The sequence below is a fragment of the Nipponia nippon genome, unplaced genomic scaffold (assembly GCF_047370975.1).
Source record: "Nipponia nippon isolate SJK-2023a ecotype South Korea unplaced genomic scaffold, ASM4737097v1 scaffold_9, whole genome shotgun sequence".
NCBI classification, from domain to species: Eukaryota; Metazoa; Chordata; class Aves; order Pelecaniformes; family Threskiornithidae; genus Nipponia; species Nipponia nippon.
In genome coordinates this window covers 22271514-22284455 of record NW_028262413.1, presented here as the reverse complement: position 1 = coordinate 22284455, position 12942 = coordinate 22271514, and the positions used below count along the sequence as shown (strand labels likewise).

The window sequence follows — 12942 nt, the reverse complement described above, 5'->3', positions numbered from 1 at the left end:
GGTTTGAAATCCTTTGTGCCAGTCCCTTTCCCTAGTGAGAAGGCCTGTTTTCATCACACAAGATTTCGTGTGACTTGCTAGAGCTGCTTATGCTGCTTTTGATTCTGGCACTATTTTGTTTAGCACTAGTTTAGGCTTCTGTATGCTCTGCTGTACCTGGACAAGCATAAAGTTGATACAAATAGAAGCAACACTGAGAGGAGAGACTGTGGGCATTTAGTCTCATGAATTACAATTACCAGATAGCAAAAGCATTGCAACAGGAACACCCAGGGTTCCCTTCCACTCTGATTCTGTGAGTGAATGATAAACTGAAGTGATATGTAAAGAATTTCTCTTGAGAATATTAAAATATTTTCTTTCCATATAAAAATCTGGAACAGCACTGGAAAATTAATTTTGTTTCAATGAGAATGACTATCCACATGTCAAATTAGCCCATGAGAGAAAGATTCTGGTTTTTTGCTCATCCAGAATACCACTGTTACCAGAGAACATAAGAAATCTTTCATTGTTTACCATGTCTCAGGATAAGAAGTAAACTGTGATATTTTTATGTCAAGATTCTCTCATTAAAAGATTCCTACCTCTACCAGATAGTTATGAAATAGATTCTGTTCTCTATGGTCTTGTGCAGGGAAAGTGGGAGAAGGTTCCAACTCACAAACTATCATAAATTTCATCATCCCTCCTTCTGGAAAACAGTCAGATAAGTGGGTTGTTTCTCCTTTACTTAGAATGTAAAGGGCAGAATTGAGAAACCGTGGCACATTTATCACTCCATATGCCAGTGTAAAAGAATGCCAAAGAGACTCAAGCATTTTAAAAGATAAATGTGTCATATAAGTGTTTAGACTAAGCTAAACAAATATTTTCATCCTGTTTTAAATCAAAACACCTATGATCATAAAAAGGTGTTTTTCTCCCTGTCGCTTTTCACCATCATTTACTTCAACCACTATGTTTTAAAGTAATTTTAGCCTGATTTTTTTTCTACCAATACAAAGGCAATTGTGCCTAACAATATTCCCTTGATTTTTTTTTTTTTAAATTAATGGCCCATATGACTCACCATTTTTCTAATGTTTTTATCAGTCTGTCCAGGCAGTCTTTTTTTTTATTTAAGCTCTCAATGTTTTCCAGCAACTGGTCTGTTATAGCAGGCTTAAGATCCTCTTGAAAACCACTTCTACAATTTCAAAAAGATGTCTGTTTAGACATAGGTGATATGACTTTTTTTAGCATAGGAAGGGGAAATTTAATAGTCTCTGTTTACTGAACAGCTCTGACTCATCTTGTCCAAGCTGTCTTGCTCTCAGTGAGGTGGAGGCATTCTGGAGAGGGGGAGAAAAAAAAAAAAAAATGGAGTGCGTGAGAGAGCAAGAGAAAACAAATGTGATCATGTCATTAGAGACTGTATTCCAAATTATACAGAACAGGGAACTGAATTAAGATCTTAAATCCCCAGTGTTAAGTATTATATTTTCCACGTTCAAAGAGCAAAACCATGTGCTGACATCCTAATTGGTACTTTATAAAGGAAATACACAAAGGAAAAACAGCATCACTTAGATAGGAAGCAAAATACTCATTCTGCATCTTCTCACAGGCCTGTCTCCCAGCAGCATATTTATGTTTCAAAACATGGCATACAAAAATCATAGCTACTTATATCACACTTTTTTTTTTTTTGGTTTTGCTTGAAATTTTTATAGAATTTAATTTGATTATATTTATCAGGTAAAAATTTAAATGTATGCTTAAATCCAAATACATAATTTCCTGTATACCTACATCCTTCACAAAAGTCAGTACCTATAGGAACTTGGATAAAAGTGGTTTGTAATACTTTTTCAGAAGTGTGGCTGGTCCCCTTCAAAAAACAACAGGGATTTGTCTTCTAAGGTTTAACTGTTATAAGCAATTCTGTAAAACTCTTGCAAACACCTTGGCCCTGCATCCAATATTGGCTCAGTCTTCAGAACTAACTTTTCACTGTCAATCACACGGCTTGACAGATGAAAGTGAGAATATTGTTTCTACCGCATCTCAGCCAGTTCATTGCAAAAGGCTGCCATTTAGCTCTCCTTTCAGTACTGTACATGATGGATGGATAGAAGATTATTCAAATCACAGAACAGATGAGAGCTGAATATACACTATGAAGAAAATCTTCCATATTTCATTTCAGACAAGTCATTAACTTGGTGAAGCCAGGTTAGTGACCCTGGTTCCAAGTAACAATCTTCCTAATTTCAGAAATACTAAGTCATTAAGTATGATTACAATTTATAAATCTCATCTTACCTTTTTACCAGAGTATGCTAACTTTGAGTCACAAACAAATTATGGCTAATGAATTAATATTAGCACTTCAATTAAATAACCCTCTTAATTTCTAACTGCTGTGATAAGGATTTCTGGAAAGGGTCATACAGCCCTGTGATTTACTCTATCCAGTACTTTTCAAAAACACCCAATGGGAATACTTTAGATTTTTCACTCTTACAGATTTAGAGAAATGCTGTAACTTAGCACAACACTCTGTTACTCCTATGCTACTCATGGGAATGAGTCTTGTCTTCTGCCAATCCAGAGGGAGTAGCACAGTCACTGAGGGAATGTCTCTTAGGCTTTATGTGGTAAATGTGTGCCAATGTGAGTCAGCCCAAACAGCAAAGTTTTTTAAAAGCCTCTACTTACGCTTGGGCTAGGCAGCAGTGTCCTTCAGTCATTGTAAGGGACATCCCCTCCATCCAGAGGAGAATCAGCCTTTTTTAAAGAGTGTCGCTCTTGAAATGTATGTTTGTTTTCCTCATTCTAGGTGGGAAAAATTTCAGTTTGTAGGTTAAGGTCTAGGCAAGACTGCCGCATTAATTAATTATAAAGTGGATCTATTTGTTCACCATCTAAAGTGCCCATATACTTTTCTAAAAAGAGTATATTAGCTCTGATTCAACATGGAGGTAGGCACCTTCCCAGTTCCTGCTCAAGGTGCTAGCAGTGTATAAGCATGTCCTTAAATATCAGTTCCAGAAGGACAAAAAGGCCAGTAGTAACCTGGCAAAAGTAAGAATCAGGCCCAACAGAACCAGTTTCAAGTTTGTTTGGAACCATTTTTTAACAGTTTTCTCAGCTTTCTGGCTTCTATTCACTATCCCGCTCCCTGAGGTAATAGACTAATTAACCCCCAGACAGGATGCCTAAATAGTGCAAGCATATAAGAACTTTCAGTGAAGCGACTAAAGGAATGCTGGCTTAGCACTGCATCTCGCCTCTTTGCAAGAACTATCCCTGATAAAAACAACTACCTTCAGAGTTGTAACAAGATACCCATCTCTCATAACTACATTTTCTCTCTAAGAATCTACAATGTGTTCTCAAAACCCTTATATCTTATTAGAGCTAAGCAATAAATAAGTACATAAGTGATCAATGAATCTAGGAAGATCATTTTAATCTGTATGAAGTTTCTCTGTTGTATTATCTTTGTGAAAAGAAACTTTCAGAAATAACATAATGAAATTGTCAAAACTGATTTGTTATAAATCCTGCTATATTAGCTGCACGAAATTCTTTATTCTTTCCCCTTACACACATATCTTCTTCTCTCCAAAATATATTTAGTTGTAGGAAAAGAAAATAAGTACTATAGGACTGCTGGGAAAACCTCCTGATGTTCAGCTATCAAATGACAAACAAAAGCTTTCCAAATATTTTTATAAATACATTATTATAAGATATTTCCACATCTAATGTCAGAATGAAACAGCAGTTCTTTAAAGTGCCCTGCAAAGGAGACTGATTTTAAAATTAAAGATCCAATACCTTATTAGACCCATTTAGTTTTTCAAAGAGCACCAGAAAGACCTAGAGTTCTGTATTTTCCTCCTTCTCTTGATGAGTCACTCCTTGTGACACCGAGACATTGTGCAGACTTAGTGCCTTCATGAAGATTAAGTAGTCTCATGAAGTGCAATTAGAATGAATTTGTCAACTTGTAATTACATTCAGAACAAACTTTACATTAACAGCAAAATTAAAATCTAGCAATAGAGAAATACAGTCTGCCAGGTTATATCTGTCCAGTTCATTTCCCTATAGCAGCGGGCAGAGATTCAGAATAGAGCATCCTTTTCTGATTTCAGCAGTAATCAGTTTATGCCCTGAAGCAAAAAAAGGTAGCATGCAGCCAGGTACTGGGGCTGTCTCCAAAAATACAGGCATATCTGGCTCATATGTCTCCTGAATCAGATGCATCTCACTGGCTCCACTGAAGAGTGTTTCTGGACAATCCAGTAAGTAAGCAAAAGAGGTCTGAACAGGAAGAGTTCTGGGAAGAGCAAAACAAACTCCCATTTACTGTTCATTAGATGAGAAAAGGAACATGTTAATAGAAGAGTTGAGGTTTGGGTACTAGCCTACAGAATGCACTGGTCAGGCAAGGACAGATATGCAGTCCACCCAGCCCTCCCCCTGTAGCTTTCTTAGAAATCGATCTTAAATATCTAGACTAAGATTTATTGTTGCTATTTGATAGTACTTCTTGTACCTCAGTCAACTAACTCTTAGCATTCATCTTACCTAATTTTCTTTGGAAAGCATAGCTAAAAAGCATAACTATTTAGAGTCAATATGAGGTACCACTACTTTTATTGCCACTTCCTCTGCTTTTTGACTTGATTATGTCCACCACTTGGGCAAAAAAAAGACACTGATTTCTTTAGACTTTCCTTCAAGGAAAAGTTCTCACAAGAAAGCTCTAGCTTGGCTCTTCTGCAGCATGCTGTGTATTTCTACAGGACACATTGCTACAGAATTGCAAATGCTTAGAACCATGCCTCTAGCACAGATTAGACATACAGGCGAAAGACAATACTTCTGTTCTCTAAAATAGGTCACTCAATACTAAAAGAAGCATTCAAAACACTCTGTTTTGTCTGGTATTTTTAACCACATGGAAATAATGAATGCTAATTACTATGCCCAGCACATTGTGTTTTAAGGTAAACTGTTTAATTACAAAATTTCCTCAGGAGCTCCACACTACACCTTAATTCACCAGTGAAATGCAGATATATGCAGTAAAATACAAGGGATTTTGCACATCAAAGTTTCAGTTATGTCACATACAGAGAAAAATATTCAGTGTCTCTACATGGGTATGTTCACTGTTACTGCAAATTTTATGTAAAAAATGCACGTGAAATGAGCTACCTGTGCTGGGGATGGGCAAAATGGAAGTAGTGGCTGCAGGCAGACAGCTTGCTCAAAAGGATGCAGGAACTCTGAGCAGCCTATGTGAGAAGAAAATTTGGTGCTCTCACTCCTGCAGGACCCAGCAGATGCTGCATTCGTGAGCTGAAAGAAGAAGAGGGCAGTCAGTCACTTGGAAATGCATATGAGGAAACTTCTTAAACTATTTAATTTATATCAACAATGACACAGAAAGAAAAGCAGTGGAAGAGCATTTCAGGACTGTTCAGAGAAAGTTTTAATTAGACATGGTCAGGAATTTGCCAAAACAAACTCATTAGTCTGTTGGCTGTGACAATTTGCTACAGTGTAAAAACCACTGCTTTAAGTCCTTGTTCTGTCATTCTCCCATATCCCACGGTAGAGGACTAACCAAAGGCCTGCTCTGTGGCCAGCTTTTTCCTAGCGCGTGTATTTCATCTTGTGCAAATATTCACGATTCAGAAAAAGATTTTCTAAGCATGGATTTCAGGTACTTCTTAGAATCTTGGCAATATAAATACTCACACATAATTATACAGCTCCAAAAAGGACAGCTGTATGGAAACCTCTCTCAAAACTAGACAAGATCTCAACCATAAAGGCACTCATTTAGTATAATGGCAGACCACTGTTTCTGGAGAGAACACAGGTCTTAATATTTCAGGTTATTTACTGTATTCATATTTTCTTACTCTTCTCAAAAATGTTTTCAAAAATCTTAGTATCATCCCAATGAACAAACGGGATTTTTTTTTTCCTAAAATTCTGTAGAATGAAAGAGTGTTTCTGTGGCCAACTTTTAATATGCCAAATTTGTGGTTATGCACATGCAAGAGTCTTTTGTTGGCTCACACCTATATATGGTAAGGAGAAAATTACAACTGCTAAAAGCGACAGACAGAATTAAATAAGAATGAAGGATACTCCTGAACTTGTCTAAACAAAACTGATCATATTATATGAACTAATTATCTTCAATTGTAATGCTTCAAAACCTTTGGATCTAATCCAAGTTCTTTCCAACACAGACATTTCAACCATGTTTGATGTATCTAGAAAGAATTGACAGATATCAGTCTCTTATTTCACTCAGAAAAAGCTAAGCCAAACAGACCTTCATTTCCTTCATTATCTTGCAGTGGTTTTAGTCTATTCTGATCTTCCCCAAAGAAACTATAATATTTATCTAGAGCTTGTACCAAGTACACAAAACACTTTCTATTAAATTGTCTGTTTACTAACAGAAACTTATAGTGTGTTCATCTTCAAACACTCAGTTTTACATTCATATCCATTAAATTATAAGTATCATAAGGTGTTGGAACAGAGTGACACAAGTTTACCAGGTACAGTCTTTATGGTCTTTTGCCTTGGATTTTATAGAGTGGCCAGAGTTCTGCTTGAATTTCTACAGCGTTGGATTTTGTTTCTAGTTTTAAGCACTAGTTATAAGCACCTGAATATCACATGTATACCAAAATATTTACTATTGCCTACTGATCTGTGTAGTCTGGGATACAGGTTTGCAAACCTGTATAAGAATTCACAAAACAAAATTCCTACAGAAAACAAGAGTGCAAGTTACTTGAAACATTTCAAGAGAATGGTCTTTTTTCTGTTTTGCCTTACAGGACTTGTCACAGTATACTTGGAAAAATAATGAAAGCGTTGCACAATGGAAAATATATTTACTCTAGCATACAAGACATTTTTAATGCTTTTACTGTCTGATATGCCAAATGAAATAAATTAAAAATGTGCCAAGCATCAGCAGAAAAAAGCACAAGTGACAAACACAGAAGAGGAGGATCGAAAAAGCACTGGGGTTTCAAGGATGTGGTTGTGGGTTTTCAGACACAATGCTGCTGTGATTAATTTATTAAACCAAGAACTCTATTCATGCTAAGAAGTTCTTAAGTACCAATCCCTTTGTTGAACCCTGTACAAGGTAACTTGTCTTTGGACAAATGTTTTGGTGCCATACCATGCAAAATAAAGCACCGTTTACAGGCCAGTTCTGTTTACATTGAGTTAGAGAATGCATTCTCTAATGAAAGGGCATTTTATTGCAACACCTTGTTTGGAGTAATGACACAGGTAAGTCAAGCTATTAGTTACACTGCCCTTCATATCTGGGGCAAAAAAAGCCAGGCGTTACGGACACTGCCCAACATTCCTGTTTGGAAACAGAAGAGCAACTTCTTCTTCAAGGTCCTATATTAAGGATAGTTTTACAAACCAAATGCTAATAGTCACGCAGAACTAGGCACATCATCCTGCTGTATACATCAGAATTCCTAGTAAGTAATGGCCATGGGAAAACAGCCTTCTCCAAAAAAAAGTGCTCCTGCCTTATTTAAAACCCATTTACCCACTCTTAAAAGGAATAAATAATTTCAAATGATGGGTGAGCACATTTACCAACCTAGTATAACCAGCATGTCCCTGTATGTTGGTACAGTATTTAGTATTGTCTGAAGCTTATACACAGAAATCAAGGAGAAAGCAACCTTTTGGCTTCTAATATACAGTAACATTTGTCCTATTTAGAGGAATTTACAGGCTAGTAACTGAAATTAATATTGTAGATAATTATTCACAGTAAATTTTAAATTTCCTAACCCAAGTGATTTTCTAACCTAAGCCTGAGATGTATCCTGTAACAGATACATGTTTCTAGTTGTTAAACAAATGTAGGCTTTACAGTATGGCTTTGTGTTTAGGCTTTTCTTCCCTGGAAACTTCTAGTGTGGACAGAGAAGTCTTTATATCTATATAAACTGGATATGATACTAGGATGAATTGCCAGAAAGTACTCTCCAAATATTTTAAAAAAGAAATTATAGAGTCTTACCTGTTAATAACAGAATTATAATACGACTAAAATACAAATGAAAGAATGCAAATGTCATTTTTAATGGAAAATCTGCCTTCATTTTCGCATTCTAAGGAGAAAAGAGAAAGACAAAAAAACAGAATTCCTGGATTACCCAATAAGGGACAGATTATTTCCCCCTAATTTAAACACACAATTTTAAAGTTGCACTGTGATTTTTAAACTGCATTTTTACAATTTTAAAATCCAAATTAAAATTTAGTGTTTTAAGACAGGGAACACTAATTTTATTCTCAAAGTACTGAATTAGCTTAAACACAAAGTCCACTAAAACACCGATGGTTGTCCAGTTGGGGAAAGCAAGATATACAAGGTAATGGAAGTAAAATGGAACCAGAAGAAAAAGCTGCGCTGTAACAAATAGGATTTTATACTTCTATTATCCAAAGTACTCTATCCTCACCACTCATAAATGGTAAGAGGAGTCAAAATAAAGCATTAACATATGCTATTCAGCTACTGGAGGCAGTCATAAATTATGGCCCTTATAAATGCTATACACAAGCAAAGAACTTAACTGTCAGGACCACATTAAAAGCAGTCATGAACACATCTCAAACAGAGAAATTCTTCTGCATGACTTAAGACTATTAGAGAGCTATGCAAGAGCTCAGAAAAAAGCTAGCAGATTTTTATCTAGTTATACTAATTCCTAAATTTCCTTTTAAAAGCTCTAAATAAGAAATTATCTATACATTTATTTGTAATCAGCATCTTTATAAGATCAAGACTGTTACAGACATAAATGAAACCTGAGACTGAGCTGTAATTCTCTTCTAGAATAAGCAAAAACCCTCCTTGCTGCCCTGAAAGAGGACTTCGTTTTTCTCTCCCATCTCTATTGCTTCCCTAGCTCCCAAACACATTCAGCTATTGCCTGCCTGAGGGCTGTTTGGTGCTTGTCTGCTGATGAAAGCCGTGACAGCTGAATTCAGAGCATGGTGTTTGCCAGGTGATAGAGCTGACTCAGCCTACCTTGCCTTCAGGCAACCCCCAGAGCTGATCTAGAGAGGGGAAGAGAGGTGTGGGATCACGGGGAGGAACAAATGAGAATGAGCAAGTCACAAGACCTTCTTCCTTCAATAAGCAGAGAACTGTTAATCCAGTGCATCCCCATCATCAAATTAGAGTCCTGTTTAGTATTAAACTTTGGCTTTTTCCTCTTACATGTTGATGAAATTTGTATCCTATTATATATAATTTATATCATATGTATGTATCAAACTGAGATAAATGCTAAAACCCTTGTCTTCTCTCAGTTTTTGAAAGGATAACTATACATTATTTTTCTCATCTTGGACATATTGTACTGCTGAAATTGTTACTATGGACTTTCAACACAAGGTATAATTTTGGCAACTGTGAGTTGTGCTGCAGCATTTATATTAAACTTTAGAAATGGTATTAACACAAAAATATAATTCTTCATTTATCAGAGATGCCTGTGTTTCCACTTATTTCTATTTGAAGTTCTGGCTTTGTGCTCTTTTCAAGTAAGGGCCCTTTCAACCCTTTGCCTTTTGGCTTCATCAGGTTTATTCTCCATTGATGTTGTTCTACAAAGATGCACATGAGAAAGGACTGAGATTTTCCTTGTATGTTTTGTTGTATGAGACTGGCAGACATACAACTTTGTTCACCAGAAAAGCCTACTACTCATAAGCACTTTGAGTTCATCTTTCAACAAGGACTAGTTTCTTCTCTCAACTAAAAAAGCATGAACATAAGAAGAAAACAAAGTGACCACCTTACTCTTCCTTTGGATTTCAAGGCTTGGTCTCCAACAAATAAATGGAAAGGGTAAGTCTGACTTACCAAAAAAAAAAAAAAAACAAAAAAAAAAAACCAAAAAAAAACCCACCACAAACCAAAAAATCCCAAACAACCAAACGGTCTTTTTCTAATTCTCTGCAAAAATCCTCTTGCCGACACCTCACTACTTAAATATATGGTTCATGCTGTAACCTTGCTGAGTCAGACACACTGCCACTGCCATAACCTCAGCTGCTTGGCAAACTCAGCAGTGAGGTCAGACAAGATTTGCGACTCCAGAAACTTTTGCCAAGAAACAAGCAAGGGCACCTTAATAAAGGGCATTCTAATGCCTACCAGGGGGTATGTCCTCTTGTGTATGGGCTGTCTTAGAACCCATATTCTTCACATCCATTCATTCATTTTTTAAAACTTACCTCTTGTTTTTAACTTGTGTTTGTTTTTAAGGATTCAATATAATCTATACACCATGGAAGCTCTTCCAGACTGTATATGTTTCTATAGGAACAGATTATTTCACTTACACAGCTCTCTTAAATGGTCAAACTGCAAAATTGAACTGATTACTCTTTTCAAGTTCATTTTGAGCATACCAAATTTTCTGAGAAATGAATCAGCAAGACGTTTGGCAACTGAAGGCAAAAATCAGATCTGAAGACAACTTTAATGGGCATCTTAAATAATATCTTTAAATAAACTATATAACACGTTCACTTGATATTGAAATCTGCTTGCTACTCAGTTTCTGGATTGATTTCTCACTAGAAAATAATCTTACAGGACAAGGTTATGTTTGGCACTTACTGAAGAAAAATTCACAGTATTTCAGTAATAATATACAACATATAAGCATGAGAAGAAATAGTCTGTTTTCATGTCAGTCAATATAGATGAAGTGAAGTGAATGCATGTATATATGCAAGTCATGTGGCAATGTCTTGCAGAGCAGGTACAGCAGCACAGATCCCATTATTGGCTCATACTGGACTCCAGGCCATAAAGCTACTTCCACATACACATGGGTTACACATATCAATGAAGAATATATTCTTAAGCAGTAAAAAGAAAGTTTTAATGAGGTTATACAATATCCGTTTGAATAAAAGGAAACAAATGAGATTCAGAATAATATCAGAATCTGAATTTGAACAGTTTAGGTCGTTTTTTTTGTTTTATTTTTTAAAAACAAAGGATAGGACTGTTTGTATAAAGCTAGACTGAGAGAATATACATTTCTCACAACTTCTTAGTGCTCAATATATTTGATCACCACCAATTTCCTGTTAAAATTAAGTGAGGAGAGGAAACTTTAGAAGGATAACCATTTTAATTATTAAATCATGTGCTATAATAAGGGTTACATGGACTGACCACAAGAAAAAAGGCCAAAATGACATTTCTGTTGTAACTAACAAAAAAACTTCAGGTAATCATTGTATGTGATAATGTTCAAATACAGCAAATACAGTATTGACATTTAAACTGGGGGGAGGGGAGGGAGAATTGCTGTCATTATTCCATGGCCAGAAAATTACAACAATCTGGAATTCCACGGAAAACTTCACAATCTACAAGCAAATCACTTTTTGGAATTTTGTGATGCTAAAGGTTATAAACATTGTTTCATGGATAAGACCTATAAAGTCAGGATTAAAACCTGTAACTGAAAAACACCCACAAATAAGAAGGCTGTGTTTCTATAACATAGCATAACACACATACACTAACCACCCTAACTGCCCTCATACATTTGAAATATTTTATGTTATCAATGGTATATCTAGATAGTACTGTGGTATATTTTTGGCTAAAAGAACTTTCGATCTCCGAGTATTTTCTCATAGTGCAAGTGTTATTCATATATTCATGAGCAGGTCACTGGGAACCTTATGTAAAATGGCTTCCTATTGTCATTTACTAGCCTGATTCCTGACAGCCATCCTGAGTGAAGGCATGAGAAGCCTTAGGGATATTCCACCTGGTCTTTGTATCTCACCTTTCTGAAAGCGTCCACAGCTACTAGAAAGAAGAGTGTAATATTTACTTCAGACAAAAGAGAAGGTGGAGAAGAGCCAATAATTGCTTACATGCACAGAACTGCAGCTGACCACTTTTGCCTTCCCTTCTATATTAGCAAATTGACCAGTGGGGATGGGGCCAAGAAAATACAGGGCCAACAGATGGAGTGGTGATGCTTCATCCTGGGGAATGCCAGACTCGCCCCTAAGCACTCTGCATGGAGTCTCTGGGTTGCCTTGTGCAGTGCAGAAGGCCCTCAAGGCAACTGGAGCAGCTCGAGATGAACATTGCCAAAATCTACAGTGCAAGATGTGGGAGTGGGAGGTCAGGCTGGATTTATCAGAGCTTGAAGAAAATGGAATGAAAAAAAAAAAACAGAGTGTTATATTCTGAAGGGGAAACTGAAGTTTGCAATAAACTACAGAGATGAAGGGTGGCTGATGGTACACTGAAGGAAGAGGATGAGAAAGAAATGGGAAAAAATTAAAGGAAGATGCCGAAATAAAACACTGGCAACCTGATGTAATGAGAAGTATCCCAAGAAAAAGATGTACATGAACAATCTTGGACATTTGATTGAATTAAAGATGGACGTTCTTCCATGAGTAAATTTTTGACAGGAATAGTGTTTACGTCTCTCTGAATCCAAAATCAGTTTTTGCTGCCTGCAGAATACACAAGACTTGAATTTTTGATGCTTGAATAAAAAGTGAATCTGTGACTGCATTTTAAATTCTAGTTACGCTGCAGATGCTCAAGTTCTTCTGCAGCACTTTGACTAATTCACTTTCACTTCAATATAACACAAGCATTCTTTCTTACACATTACTTTATTATTCTTCATCCTAGAGCTGCATTAAGGATATGACTCACTTAATAATGAGCTGTTTCTCACCTTTTAGTAATTTTCTAGCAGGTTAGATTTTAACTGTATGTCCACAGGGTATGTCACAGGCAGAAAAAAGTTTGTTTTGCACAACCAGAGGCAATATAAATACCTGAACTCTCACACTCTG

At 36.3% G+C, this 12942-nt stretch overlaps 1 long non-coding RNA gene across 2 annotated transcripts in view; it reads right to left on the bottom strand.

Moving 5' to 3' along the window:
- The window catches only part of LOC148050177 (uncharacterized), a 51114-nt gene that overhangs the window by 26231 nt on the left and 11941 nt on the right, over window positions 1–12942 (bottom strand). The window contains exons 2-3 of one of the 2 annotated variants that reach the window (XR_015701233.1): window positions 5218–5361; window positions 4132–4333 (exon numbers count right to left, since the gene is read on the bottom strand). This is a non-coding gene — a long non-coding RNA (uncharacterized LOC148050177). Of the gene's footprint in view, window positions 1–4131; window positions 4334–5217; window positions 5362–12942 lie in introns of those variants that run through there. The other variant, XR_015701232.1, reaches the window with a different exon arrangement.